This window comes from Prionailurus viverrinus, chromosome D3 (genome assembly GCF_022837055.1).
Source record: "Prionailurus viverrinus isolate Anna chromosome D3, UM_Priviv_1.0, whole genome shotgun sequence".
NCBI lineage: Eukaryota > Metazoa > Chordata > Mammalia > Carnivora > Felidae > Prionailurus > Prionailurus viverrinus.
Window position 1 is genome coordinate 29,722,401 of NC_062572.1, and position 14,837 is coordinate 29,737,237.

General features: G+C 38.0%; 1 protein-coding gene across 5 annotated transcripts in view; it reads left to right on the plus strand.

The window, feature by feature from the left end:
- Positions 1–14,837, plus strand: part of CLTCL1 (clathrin heavy chain like 1) — a 104,720-nt gene that overhangs the window by 25,683 nt on the left and 64,200 nt on the right. The gene's annotated exons all lie outside the window — the stretch shown is intronic.

Sequence of the window (14,837 nt, forward strand, 5' to 3'; positions counted from 1 at the left end):
TTACCAGATACTTGGTACTATAGGATGTTGGTCTTAGATCTTTATTAGCTAATTCTAGCCATTGAATGGTCTTCCTTAGCCTAGTGGGGAAAGTATAAATGTGGAATTCTAGCACTTAGAGAACTGTCAGACATTCGAAGAAAGTGCTGTGGGAGCTGTAAGAGAATACCTTAAGTCAGAAAGAGCTCTTAACAGAGGGGGCCTCTAAGCTGCATTTTGGCGGCTATAAAAGTGCACTTGAGAAGGAAAGTGTGTGCAAAGGCATGGAAGTGGAAGAGAATGGCTCTTTCTGTGAGTCCGGGGTCATCCACCTTGGCTGATACCTATGGGATGCATAAGAGACAGCTAGAGGGGCAAGGCTGAGAGATGGGTGGGGGCAAGACTGAGGTACATGCTACTGGCAGTGGGAATTGTGCAACAGGTTTTAAAGTGAGAGTGATATGATTTATTTTCCTTCTCTGCAGCGTGTTGGGATAGAAACAATGCTGTCAGTGATATTGAGGAGGGACCACCATGAAGACTGGAGGCTGGGAAGCTAGTTGACAGGCAGATACAGGAATAAAGCCATATAGTGTGTTCTGGAGTAAAGACATGTATGAGAAGGGTGAAGAGTGAGCAAAGCTGGAAGGAGTACTTCTCTCCACTTTGGAAGTCTCCTCCACTCTGCAACGCCCAGAAGAAGTGAGCCTAGAGATGAACTGGAGATGCAAGGGCTGAGATTTTATTTTCATTTGTTTGTTTATTATTTTGCTAAGTAACCTCTATGCCCAACGTTGGGCTTGAACTCACAACCCTGAGATCAAGAGTTGCATGCCCTAATTGACTGAGCCAGCCAGGTATCCTGAGGCAAAGCTTGAGATTTTAGAGATAAAATGGCTAGAACCTGGAGGTGCATGAGATGCCTCTCAGGGAGAGGAGAGTTGGATGATGGCCTAGCATTTGTCTCAGAATGAGGCATAGATGAGGGAGAGTTGAACCTCTGCTCTAACCCTTCATCTTTGTATTACACTGACAGGTTTGTCTCCTCAGATGATCTGGGGGTTCTTTGGTGTAATTTAAGGGACTTGCTTAGCCACAGAGCCTTTCCGTGATAGGCCCATGGCTTCCATTCAGCCCCAGTTACTTCTGGTTGTCAGGGCTGAGAGTTAAGCTGGAATGACAATATTATTGGTAGGAAACGTCACATCACATCTGGAATAATAGATATTCCCATTGCTTCTACATGTGACATAACATTATAATAGTTCACCCATAACAGTTTGTTTGGGTCTAATTGCCCAGATTCCATAAAAGGAGTAATTTTACATGTAGGCCATTTTCTGTGGTGTATCATCTATTAGCTGGAATTATTGCCTCTTGGGAATTTTACTAACCCTAGATTAGATGCTGTTTATGGAGTTTTTCTCCTTTCTGGAAACTCTGCCTTTGGCTTTCCACTGAAAGGATTTGGATGTTGCTGACCCTTATGGTGGGCAGAGGTTGCAGACAGCTCAGGTGTTGCTAATGTTTGTGATGTGAGGGGTGAGGAGTGTACCTTACACAGAGCCTGCAGATGCTGAGATGAATTGTGAGAGAGTCACAGACAGGTAAAACCTATATGACACATGCTGTCATGGTAAATTTCCAAGATGGTATTGGCATGAAAAGAAAGAATTGGCAGTCTACATATTCAATGCAATCCCTATCAAAGTAACACCAGCATTCTTCACAGAGCTAGAACAAATAATCCTAAAATTTGTATGGAACCAGAAAAGACCCCGAATAGCCAAAGCAATTTTGAAAAAGAAAACCAAAGCAGGAGGCATCACAATCCCAGACTTGAAGCTATACTACAAAGCTGTAATCATCAAAACAGTATGGTACTGGCACAAGAACAGACACTCAGATCAATGGAACAGAATGGAGAACCCATAAATGGACCCACAAATGTATGGCCAACTAATCTTTGACAAAGCAGGAAAGAATATCCAATGGAATAAAGACAGTCTCTTCAGCAAGTGGTGCTGGGAAAACTGGACAACGAGATGCAGAAGAATGAACCTGGACCACTTTCTTACACCATACACAAAAATAAACTCAAAATGGATGAAAGACCTCAATGTAAGACAGGAAGCCATCAAAATCCTCGAGGAGAAAGCAGGCAAAAACCTCTTTGATCTTGGCCACAACTTCTTACTCAACATGTCTCCAGAGGCAAGGAAAACAAAAGCAAAAATGAACTACTGGGACCTCATCAAAATAAAAAGCTTCTGCACAGCGAAGGAAACAATCAGCAAAACTAAAAGGCAACTGACAGAATGGGAGAAGATATTTGCAAATGACATATCATATAAAGGGTTAGTATCTAAAATCTATAAAGAACTTATCAAACTCCATACCCAAAAAGCAAATAATCCAGTGAAGAAATGGGCAAAAGACATGAATAGACACTTCTCCAAAGAAGACATCCAGATGGCCAACCAACACATGAAAAAATGCTCCACATCACTCATCATCAGGGAAATACATATCAAAACCACAATGAGATACCACCTCACACCTGTCAGAATGGCTAACATTAACGACTCAGGCAACAGATGTTGGCGAGGATGCAGAGAAAGAGGATCTCTTTTGCATTGTTGGTGGCAGTGCAAGCTGGTGCAGCCACTCTGGAAAACAGTATGGAGGTTCCTCAAAAAACTGAAAATAGAACTACCCTATGACCCAGCAATTGCACTACTAGGCATTTATCCACGGGATACAGGTATGCTGTTTCAAAGGGACACATGCACCCCATGTTTACAGCAGCACTATCAACAATAGCCAAAGTATGGAAAGAGCCCAAATGTCCATCAGTGGATGAATGGATATAGAAAATGTGATGTGTGTGTGTGTGTGTATATATATATATATATATATATATATATATATATACACACACACACACACACACACACACACACACACACACACAATGGAGTATTACTTGGCAATCAAAAAGAATGAAATCTTGCCATTTGCAATTACATGGATGGAACTGGAGGGTATTATGCTAAGTGAAATTAGTCAGAGAAAGACAAAAATCATATGACTTCACTCATATGAAGACTTTAAGAGACAAAACAGATGAACATAAGGGAAGGGAAACAAAAAGAATATAAAAACAGAGAGGGGGACAAAACAGAAGAGACTCATAAATATGGAGAACAAACTGAGGGTTGCTGGAGGGGTTGTGGGAGGGGGGATGGGCTAAATGGGTAAGGGGCATTAAGGAACCTACTCCTGAAATCATTGTTTCACTATATGCTAACTAATTTGGATATAACTTTTAAAAAATAAAATTAAAAAAAAAGAATTGGGGGTACCTTGGTGGCTCAGTCAGTTAAGCATCTGCCTCTTGATTTTGGCTCAGATCATGATTTCATGCCATGGGATCAAGCCCCGCTTTGGGCTCCATGCTGGGTGTAGAGCCTGGTTGGAATTCTCTCCCTTCCTCTCCTTCTGCCCCTCCTCACCCTTGAAAAGAAGAGAGAAGAGAAGAGAAAGAAAAAGAAGGAAGGAAGGAAGGAAGGAAGGAAGGAAGGAAGGAAGGAAGGAAGGAAGAAAGAGAAAGAAAGAAAGAAAGAAAGAAGAAAGAATTGATTTACTCTCCCTTTGTGAAGACAGGAGGGGAGCTGGAAGATCTCTCTTCGATAGCCTTTCATGCTATTCAAGAGTCAGGGGGAAAGTTACGCATTTTGAACCTTTATGTTGCTTTCAGAAAGAGTACCCTAGAATTATAGGACCTCAACCAGAAACAAAATTATTCACAGTATAGCCTTTGTTACTCTTCCCCTAGTTGCCCAAAATACTTTTTGTTTTCGAATTTCCTTTTTATTCCATGAAGCTCAATCTTTGTACTGAATCTGATCTGGAAATGTGTTTGTTTCCCCAGAAATGATGTCTGAGGGGTTGGAATGAAGCTTTGAGCTAAGACTTATAAAACTAGATCACAGTTCGTTCATTCCACACTTTATACCTGCCTCTAATACTTTCTCAAAAGCCTTTTGCTCCAGTTTGACCAGAGTACTTCAAGTGTTACTTTATTCTTTTAGCCAGAGGTCAGCATATTTTTTTCTATAAAGGCCCAGATAGTAAACGTGTTTTGCTTTTGGGGCCAAAAAAATACCATCTTTGTCACAGCTGTTCAACTGTGAAGTTTTAGTACAGGCAGCCATAGACAGTATGTAAATGAGCATGACTTCATGCCAGTACAATTTTATTTACAAAAACAGGTGGGACAAACCATACAGAAATAAAAAGGATTAGTGAGGGAAAAAAAAGGATTAGTGAGGAATACTAAGAATATTGTATACAAATAAATTTGATAACTTAGATGAAAGGACTAATTCCAGGAAGACAGATTACTGACATTGACTCAGGAAGAAATAGAAAATCTGAATAAGCCTATACAACAAGTTAAGACAGTCAACTAGTAATGAAAAAACTACCCACAAAGAACAACTCTGACCCAGATGGTTTCACTGGTTAATTCTACCAAATATTCAAAGAAAAATTAGTACTAATCCTTCACAAAGTTTTCCAAAATGTAGAAGAAGAGGGAACACCTCTCAGTTCATCCTGTGAGGCCAGTAGTACCCAGATAAAAAAACAAAGACATCACAAGGAAAGAAAACTGCAGACTGTTATCTCCTTTGAATATAGATGTAAAAATCTTCAACAATATACTAATAAACTGAATCCAGCAACATATAAAAAGAATTATATGTCATTACCAAGTGGGATTTGTCTAAGAACACAAGGTAAGGTTTAATATCCAAAAATCAATTAATGCATAATATTAATAGAATAAAAGACAAAAACCATATGGTCATCTCAGCAGACACAGAAAAGGCATATGATAAAATCTAACACCTTTCTTGATAAAAATGTTCAACAAACTAGGAATAAAAAGGAACTTCCTTAACCTGATAAAGGGCATCTGAGAAAAGCACACAGCTAACATCTTACTTAATAGTGAAAGACTGAAAGTTTTCCCCTAAGATCAGAACAAGACAGAGATGTCCGCTTTTGCCACTTCTGTTCAACATTGGACTAGGAAGTAGCCAGAGCAATTAGAAAAAAAATAAAAGGCATTATGATTTGAAAGGAATAATTGAAACTATCTCTGTTTGCAGATGACATGATTTTGTATGTTGAAAATCCCAAGGTATCCAATAAAAAAAACTCTAGAAGTAACAAGTACAGTAAGGTTACAGAAAGCGAGATCAATATACAGAAATCAATTGTGTTTTTATACACTTGCAATGAGCCATTAAAAAATGAAATTCCATTTATAATAGCATCAAAAAGAATAAAATACTTAGGAATAAGTTTAACAAAAGATATGTATAACTTATATTAAAATTATAAAACAATGTTGAAAGTAATTAAAGAAGATCTAAATAAATGGGAAAACACCTCATGTTCATGATCATAGTAGTTAATATTTTTAAGATGTTAATACTCCCCAAATTGATCTGAAGGTTCAGTGTAATCCCTATCAGAATACCAGCTAACTTCTTTGTAGAAATTGATACAAGCTGACCCTAAAATTCATATGGAATTGCAAGGAACTCAGAACAGCCAAAAACAGTCTTGATGAAAACAAAACAAAGTAAGAGGAGGCATACTTCTCAATTTCAAGGCTTGCTACACACAGTAATCAAGATAGTACAGTACAAAGATAATAATAGACATATTAGATCAGTGAAAAAGAATTGAGAGTCCAGAAACATACCTTTACATTTATGGTCAGTTGATTGTTTTGGTAAGGATGCCAAGACAATTCAGTGAAGAAAAGAATAGTCTGTTCAACAAATGGTTTGGCAACTCTGGATATCTGTATGTACAAAAGCATGAAATTGAACTCCTACCTCTAACTGAGAGAGGATCAGACCCAAATGTAAGAGCTGAAGCTATAAAACTCTTAGAAGAAAACATAGGAGCCAATCTTAGTGACCTTGAGTTAAGCAGAACCTTTGTAGATACAACATCAAAAGCATAAGCAGCAAAAGAAAAACAGATAAAACAAAATCTTTTGTGCTACAAATGGTACCATCAATAAAGTGAAAAAATAACCATTTGGAGAAAATATTTCAAAATCAGATATCTAACAAGGGACTTGTATCCAGAATATATAAAGAACTCTTACAACTCAATAATAAAAAGGCAGATAATTCGTTTTACAAATGGATAAATGCTTTGAACAGGTATTTCTCCAACATGCTATCTACATGGCCAGTAACACATGAAGAGATGTTCAACATCATTAGTCATTGTGGAAATACAAATCAAAACCACAATGTGAGGGGTGCCTGGCTGGCCCAGTCACTAGAACATGCAACTCTTGATCTCAGGGTCATGATTTCAAGCTCCACATTGGGGGTAGAGCTTACTTTAAAAAGCAAAACAAACATAAAATGTGGTATCACTTCATACCTACTAGGATGGCTGTAATAAAAAAGATCGACAATAACAAATGTTTCCAAGGATGTAGAGAAATCAAAACCCTCATAACATTACTAATGTAAGTGTAAAATGCACAGCATAGTTTGGCAGTTCCTCAAAAAGTTAAATGTAGAGTTAACATGTGACCTAGGAATTCCACTCCTAGTTATATACCCAAGAGAAATGAGATATACATCCACACAAAGTATTATACACAGAACATCAGGATTGGTGGAGAAAGGACCTTTGAAAATCTGCTCCATAAAAGCAGTGAGAACACTGGCAAAAATTCTCAAGTAAACTTTTTCAGAGTTCTGGAAGTTAACCACAGGCTTAAAAAAATCCAGAGAACTTTTATTTCAGAACATTTGCTGTATCTCAGAACAGCAAGTGTAGTGACATTTTATCTTGTGCTATTCCCATTCCCCTCCGTACAGCTTTCTGTTGATAGCCTTGAGAACCAATAGCTCCACAAATTGGTGAAATACAGCAATAGCTTCTAAAGGAGGCAAGAATGGTTTAGAGCTCCCCCAAAAGCACCTTTCCCAGATAAATGTCCTTATTTGACATGTCTAGCAATTTCTTGGAAATCTCCATTCACAGACCTTGTCTTTTATTTCTTACTCCGTGCAAACAGCCTTATCTCCTGGGACACTTACCATACACCATCAGTAGCAATTGTTTAACATCCAGCTGCCTGTGGGAATGATAGTAGTTGAGGCAAATAAGAAGCTGACTAAAAAATTAAAAAGAAAGAAGGCTGTGGAATGAGGTGTTTATAGGGGGCTTTCAAAAGCTGCAGCATATATTCTTGGGAATCTGGAAGACCATGTACATGCACAGGGCTGTGCACCTTCCCAAGAAAGAATTGACAAGGGCCTAAGTTCTCACCTCTGGTTGATCCCGAGGCTCTGTACAGGCAGGATGTAAAGGCTAAAGTAATATTGTAAGCTGCCTGTCAGAATATTGAAGACATGTCTCAACCCACACACACAATCTCAGCAAAGGCTGAGACTCAAGGCATTTATTTAAGGAATCTCTTTCAAATTATTAACTGGCCAGTAAACTGAGTAGAGACTGCAGTGACCACATATGACAAAGAATACAAGCTTTACAGAATCAGTTCAGAAAATGTGCTGAGCACACAACTACAGTAAGCCCAGGAAAGGGGGAATTTCTGATTTCCAGAATTGTTACTTTATGTTATTTAAAATACCCAGCTTGCGGGGCGCCTGGGTGGCTCGGTCGGTTGGGCGTCCGACTTCAGCTCGGGTCATGATCTCACAGTGTGAGTTTGAGCCCCGCGTCAGGCTCTGTGCTGACAGCTCAGAGCCTAGAGCCTGCTTCAGATTCTGTGTCTCCCTCTCTCTCTGCCCCTCCCCTGCTCATGCTCTGTCTCTCTCTCTGTCAAAAATAAAAATAAACATTTAAAAAAAATTTTTTTTAAATACCTGGCTTGTAACAACAACAGCAAAAATGAAATGTGCAAAGAAACAAAGTATAACCCATACTCAAAGTAGTCAATAGAGACTGTTTTTGAGGAAGCCCAGGCTTGGAGTTACTTTCAAAAAGACTTTATGTCAGCTGTTTTAAATATGTTCAGAGAACTAATGGAAAGCATACCCAAAAAACTAAAGGAAAATGTGAGAACAGTGTCTCCCCACATAAATCATAACAATAAATAACTAGGAAAAACACATAGCATACAGACTTGTTCAGTTACTATGTTGTACACCTGAAAGTAATGTAACATTGTGTATCCACATTGTATATTCATTATTGTGTATTCATCAATAACACTGTATTCAAAAAAAGTGAGTTTTACAGTTGCATCAAAAATTTTAAATAAGAATGAATCTAAAATGAATATGTGAGCTTTTGTGTGCTCTCTCTCTAAAATAAAATTACAAAAAATATTATATAATAAAAAAAAACAGCCTAGAGGTTGCCTGGCTGACTCAGTCAGTAAAGCATACAACTCTTGATCTCAGATTTGTGAGTTCAAGCCCCATTTAGGACATAAAGCCTGCTTTAAAAAAAAAAAGGCACATAGATTTGTGGAATACCACTGAGTAGGCTAACATAAACATACTGGGAGTCCCACAAGAAGAGAAAGAAAGGGGAAGAAAGAGTATTTGAAGAAATAATGGCCCCATACTTAGCAAATTTGATGAAAACCATTAATCTATGCATTGAGGAAGCTCAGAGAGATCCACACCCAGATATATCATAACTAAACTATCAAAAGACAAAGAATCTTGACAGCCGTTAATAAAGAAGTAAACTAATCTTGTACAATGGACTCTCAATAAGATTAACAACTGATTTCTCATCAGAAACTATCCAGGCCAGAAGGCAGTGGTATGATATAATCAAAGTGCTTTAAAAAAAACAATGATTGGGGCGCCTGGGTGGCGCAGTCGGTTAAGCGTCCGACTTCAGTCAGATCACGATCTCGCAGTCTGTGAGTTCGAGCCCCGCGTCGGGCTCTGGGCTGATGGCTCGGAGCCTGGAGCCTGTTTCTGATTCTGTGTCTCCCTCTCTCTCTGACCCTCCCCCGTTCATGCTCTGTCTCTCTCTGTCCCAAAAATAAATAAAAAACGTTGAAAAAAAAATGTAAAAAAAAAAAAAAAAACAATGAAAGATTGTCCACCAAGGATTCTATATCTAGCAAAATTATTCTTCAAATAATGGAGGGGAAATTAAGGCATTTCCAAGTAAACAAAAACTGAGAGAATTTGTCTCTAATAGATCTGTCCTATAAAAAATACTAAAGAGAATCTTTCAGGTTGAAGTGAAAGGATCCAAGTCAGTAATGCAAACCCATGAATAAATAAAGAGCACTGGTATGAATAACTATATAGGAAAATATAAAAGATTGCATAAGTATAGTTTTTGATTTTGACTTTTTTTTTCTTGTGAGTTAAAAGACTACTAAAGCAATGATTATAAATCTGTGTTAGTAGGTAGATAAAATATATGAATAATGTACTTTGTATGACAAAACTAAGAAGGAGGAATGGAGCTATAAAGATGCAAAGTTTTTGTATACTATAGATATTATATTGATATTAATCCAAATTAGATTGTTATAAATTAAGAGGTTAATTATAATCCTGAGGCAACCACTAAAAAGTGACCTATAAAAATCGTAAAAGAAATAATGAGATAATCAAAATGACCCACTAGAAAATCTCTATTTAACACAGAAGAAGGTAGTAATAAAGTAATAGAGAAACAAAGAAGACCTAAGACAGAAAACAAGTAGCAAACTGTCAGAAGTAAATCTTACCTTATCAGTAATTGCATTAAATGGATTCAACAGAGATTGAACAGGGCAGAGATTGGCAGAATATTTAATGTTTTTTTTTTTAAGTTTATTTATTTTGAGAGGGAGAAAGAGACAGAGCATGCAAGCAGGGGAGGGACAGAGAGAGAGAGAGAGAGAGAGAGAGAGAGAGAGAGAGAGAATCCCAAGCAGGTTCTGCACTGTCAGCGCAAAGCCTGATGCAGGGCTTAAACTTACAAGCTGTGAGATCATGAACTGGGCCAAAACCACAAATCAGACACCTAACTGACTGAACCGCCCAGGCTCCCCAGAGATTGGCAGAATATTCAAAAAATTAATAAAACAATAACCCATGATCCAACTATTTATGCTGTCTACAAGAGACACAGTTTAAATTCAAAGATACAGTGGGTTGAAAGAAGAATGGGAAAGATACACCATGTAAATTGTACCCAAAAGAAGCTGAATGGCTATCTTAATATCAGATAAAATAGACTTTAAGATAAAAATTGTTACTAAAATCTAATATACAAATGTTCATAGCAACATTATTTATTTTATTAAGTTTATATTTAAATTCCAGTTAACAAACAGTGTTATATTAGTTTCAGGGGTACTTGCAGTACAACACTTGGTGCCCATAGCAAGTGCACTCCTTAATCCCCATCACCCATTTTACTCTCCCACCACCCTCCCACCTCCCCTCTGGTAGCCATCAGTTACAACATTATTTATTTTAGCCAAAAGGTGGAAACAGCCCAGATGTTCATCAACTGATAAATGCATAAATAAAATGTATATTCCATACAGTGTGATATTTATTTAACAATAAAAAGAAATGAAGTACAGTTGACTGTTGAACAACATGGGTTTGAACTACAAGGGTCCACCTATATGTGGATCTTTTTTAGTAAATACAATATAGTACTGTAAATGTATTTTCTCTTATGATTTTCTTAACATTTTCTTTTCTCTAGCTTACTTTATTGTAATGAATGCAGTATATAATACATATAACATACAAAATGTATGCTCTTTGACTATGTTGTTGCTAAGGCTTCTAGTCAACAGTTATTAGTAGTTAAGTTTTTGGAGAGTCAAAAGTTATAGGTTTTTGACTGTGTCAGGGGTCCATGACCCTAACCCTCACATTGCTCAAGTGTCAACTCTACTAATATGTGCTATACCATGTTTAACCTTGGAAATATTAAGCTAAGTGAAAGATACCAGCACAAAAAAAAACACATATTGTATGATTCCATTTTATGAGACATTCAGAATATTTACGGAGATCAAAAATGGGTAGGTAGTTGCTTTAACTGGGGGTGGAATGTGGGAGGTAGGAATGGGGATTGACTGCTAAATGAGGTTTCTGTTAAGGGATGAAAGTACTACAAATTACATTTTAGCGACGGTTGTACAATCTTGTAAATAAACTGAAAAACATTGGATAGTATGCTTCAAATGAATGAATTATGTGATATATGAATTATATCTCAATAAAGTTGTTAAAAATACCTTTAGGAATCATACTTATTTATAAGGAGACCATCATGTTTGAGAAATATTTTAAAAGAAAAGATTGTGGGGCACCTGGGTGGCCTAGTCATTTAATCGTCTGACTCTTGATTTTGGCTCAGGTCATGATCTCTCAGTTTGTGAGATCAAACCCCATATGGGGTTCTGCACTGGCAGTGCAGACCCTGCTTGGGATTCTCCCTCTCTCTCTGCCTCTCCCCCACTCATGCTCTGTATCTCCCTCAAAATAAACATTTAAAAATAAATAAAAGATTATAAATCACAATGTTACTTATTTGTGTTTTACTGACAAAAATAAAAACCAACAAATAAAAAAATCCAAGCTGCTACTCTCACTATACTTCTGACACCAAAGATGCTAGCTTTTCTACACCAAACAGTTCTCTAATTCTCTAATTCTCTGTGTACATCAGCTGGAGGTCCAAGAATTAGTACAGACTCCACAGTTTAAGGGTTCAATCTCATAAGACTGCCCCCATGTCTTCAGATGCCAGCCTCAAGCCCAGGCCACCAGTACCTCTGACCAACAAGCTGTAAATCAGGGGTTCCTAATTTGCTAGAATGGCTCATATAGCCCAGGAAGTTACTTTACTATTACTGGTTCATTAAAAAGGATGTATATTAAAAAGGAACTCTCTGAACTCTAAAATTTAGGGGTTTTTATGGAGATTTTCATTGCTCATTGGTGATTAACTCTGTCTCCAGACCCATTCCCTTTCCTGGAGGTCAGGGTGGGGTGAGGCTGAAAAAACTGTTAAGTATGCCTTGGTCCTTCTGGTGACGAGACCCCATCCTGAAGCTATCTAAGACCCCCCAGCCACCAGTCATTCTCATTAGCCTACAAAAAACACTTCTAATCACTCCGGAGATTCCAAGTTTCTTAGAAGCTTTTTTTCTGACAAAGATCCACCTATCACTCATATCACTTAGGAAATTACAAGGGTTTTAGGAGTTGTGTCAGGAGCCAGGGACAAGGACTAAATATGTATTTCTTATACTACTACTCACACAAGCATTCAACAACAACAACAAACCTGTGGGCACAAGGATAGGCATATAGACCAGTGGAATAGAACTGAGAGTCCAGGAATAAACCCATACATTTATGGCCAATTGATTTTTGACAGAGGTGGCAAGACCAGTCAGTGGGGAAAGACTGTCCTCTTCAATAAATGGTGCTAGGATACCAGGATATTCACATGCAAAAGAATGGAGTTGGACTCCTACCAAATACCATATATAAAAATTCAACATGGATCAAAGATCTAATATAAAAGGCAAAACTGTAAACCCTTGAGAAGAAGACATGGGAAATGTTCATGACTTTGTATTTGACAATGGATTCTTAAGTATACCACCAAAAGCGTAATCAACAAAAGAAAAAATAGGTAAATTGGACTTAATCAAAATTGTCAAGAAAGTGAAAAGACAAACCTACAGAATGGAAGAAAATATTTGTAAATCATATATCTGAGAAGAGTGTAGTATCTGGAAAATATAGAGAACACTTGTAACTCAACAATAAGATGTCCCAATATTAAAATGGGCAAAAAGAGTTCAACAGACATTTATCCAGAGATACACAAATAGCTGACAAGCACACGGAAAGATGTTCAACATCAATAGTCACTAGGGAATTGCAAATCAAGACCACAGTGAGGTACCACCCATTGGGATGGTTGTAATTTTTTTTAATGGGAAATAACAAGTATTGGCAAGGATGTGGAGTATTGGAATCCTTGTACATCAGTAGTGGAAATGTAAAATGATTCAGCTCCTGTGGAATACAGATTGATGGTTCCTCAAAAAATTTAACATAAAGTTACCTTTTGACCTAGCAATTCCACACCTAGGCATGTACCCAGGAAAAATAATGAAAACATGTCCATGCAAAAGCATGTCCATACACAGATATTCATAGCAGCATTATTTGTAATAGCTAAAAGATGAAAACAACCCAAAAGTTCACCATGGGATGAATGGATAAACCAAAATCTATACAGAAATGGAATACCACTCAACCCTAAAAAGGAATGAAGTACTGATACAGGCTACAACATGGATAAACCTTGAAAACCTCACTGAAGTGAAATAAGTCAGACACAAAAGGTCACATATTTTATGATTCCATTTATATGAAATATTTAGGTATCTACAAGACAAAAGATTAGTGGTTGTCAAGGGCTGGGGGGAGGGGAGATGGTCCCTAACTTTTAATATACACAGGGATTTTTTGAATAGTGGAAATGTTTTGAACCCATATAGAGGTGGTGGTTGCACAATATTGTGAATGTACTAAGTGTCTCTGAATTGAACTCTTTAAAATGGGTAATTTTATGTTATGTGAATTTAATCTCAATTGTAAGGAGACAGGAGGAGATAGGAGGGTGGATTTTGGCCCACATGCCATTGTTTGCCTACCCCTGTCTAAGCATTTGCAAATACTTCCCTTTGTTAGAGCTTTTCTCTTCACCTTGTGACCTCTTACTCCAGCCTAGGTGTCACTAGGAAGCCTTCCCTGACTCAACAGACTGTGTGAGGTCACAGCATTTCACTCTATCCTGACTCATAGCAGTCAGCACCCTGTATTGCTTGCTTCCTTGCTAGAAACTCTTATCATGTGTCCTTAAGGGAAGGGTCTGGGTCATACTTTCCTTTTTTTTCTTCTTTTTTTTTCCTTTTTTTAACTTTTTAATGTTTATTTTTGAGAGAGAGAGAGAGAGAGAGAGAGAGAGAGAGAGAGAGAGAGTACAAGCTGGGAAGGAGCAGAGAGAGAGAGGGAGACACAGAATCCAAAGCAGGCTCCAGGCTCTGAGCTATCAGCACAGAGCCCAATGTAGGGCCTGAACCCACAAACCATGAGATCATGACCTGAGCCAAAGTCCAACACTTAACCAACTGAGCCACCCAGGCACCCATATTCACTTTCTTATCCTTAGCCCTTCACATGGTGCCTGGCACAAAAGAAAGCATTTTTGCATTCAATCTTTGTCAGCTACGATCCTCAACATGCCTTTTCCCAAAGCACACATAATACTCAGCACCCCCATGAAGTAGACTTTACCAGGCAGGAGCCTAAGGCTCAGAAGCAGGTCACAGACCCAAGGCTACACCTGTCGCCTCTGAGTGGGTCCATGAGGACAGGCAGTGAAAGAATCCAGGTCTGTCTTGATCTGAGGTGTTCTCTCTGCTGCTTCTTTTCTTCTTCGCTTTAGTTTAGTCTTCTCTAGCATTGGGACTCAAAGGCATTATCTCTATATCATCTCCAATCTTCCCACCCTCCCCTGGGAGGGTGAGTCTTATCCTATACTTACTCTCTTTTAAAAATTGTCTTGTTCATTCTGTTGTTAGAGTGTACACATTTGTATTTATCTACAAGTTGCTCCCCTACTTCTCCCCCTTCCCAGTCCTTGGCAACCACTGGTCCACTCTGTCTCTGGATATTTCATATATGGAAATCATGATATGTGGCCTTTGTGAGTGGCTTCTTTCACTTTGCATGTTTTCAAGGTTTATCCATGTTGTAGCATGAATTGGTATT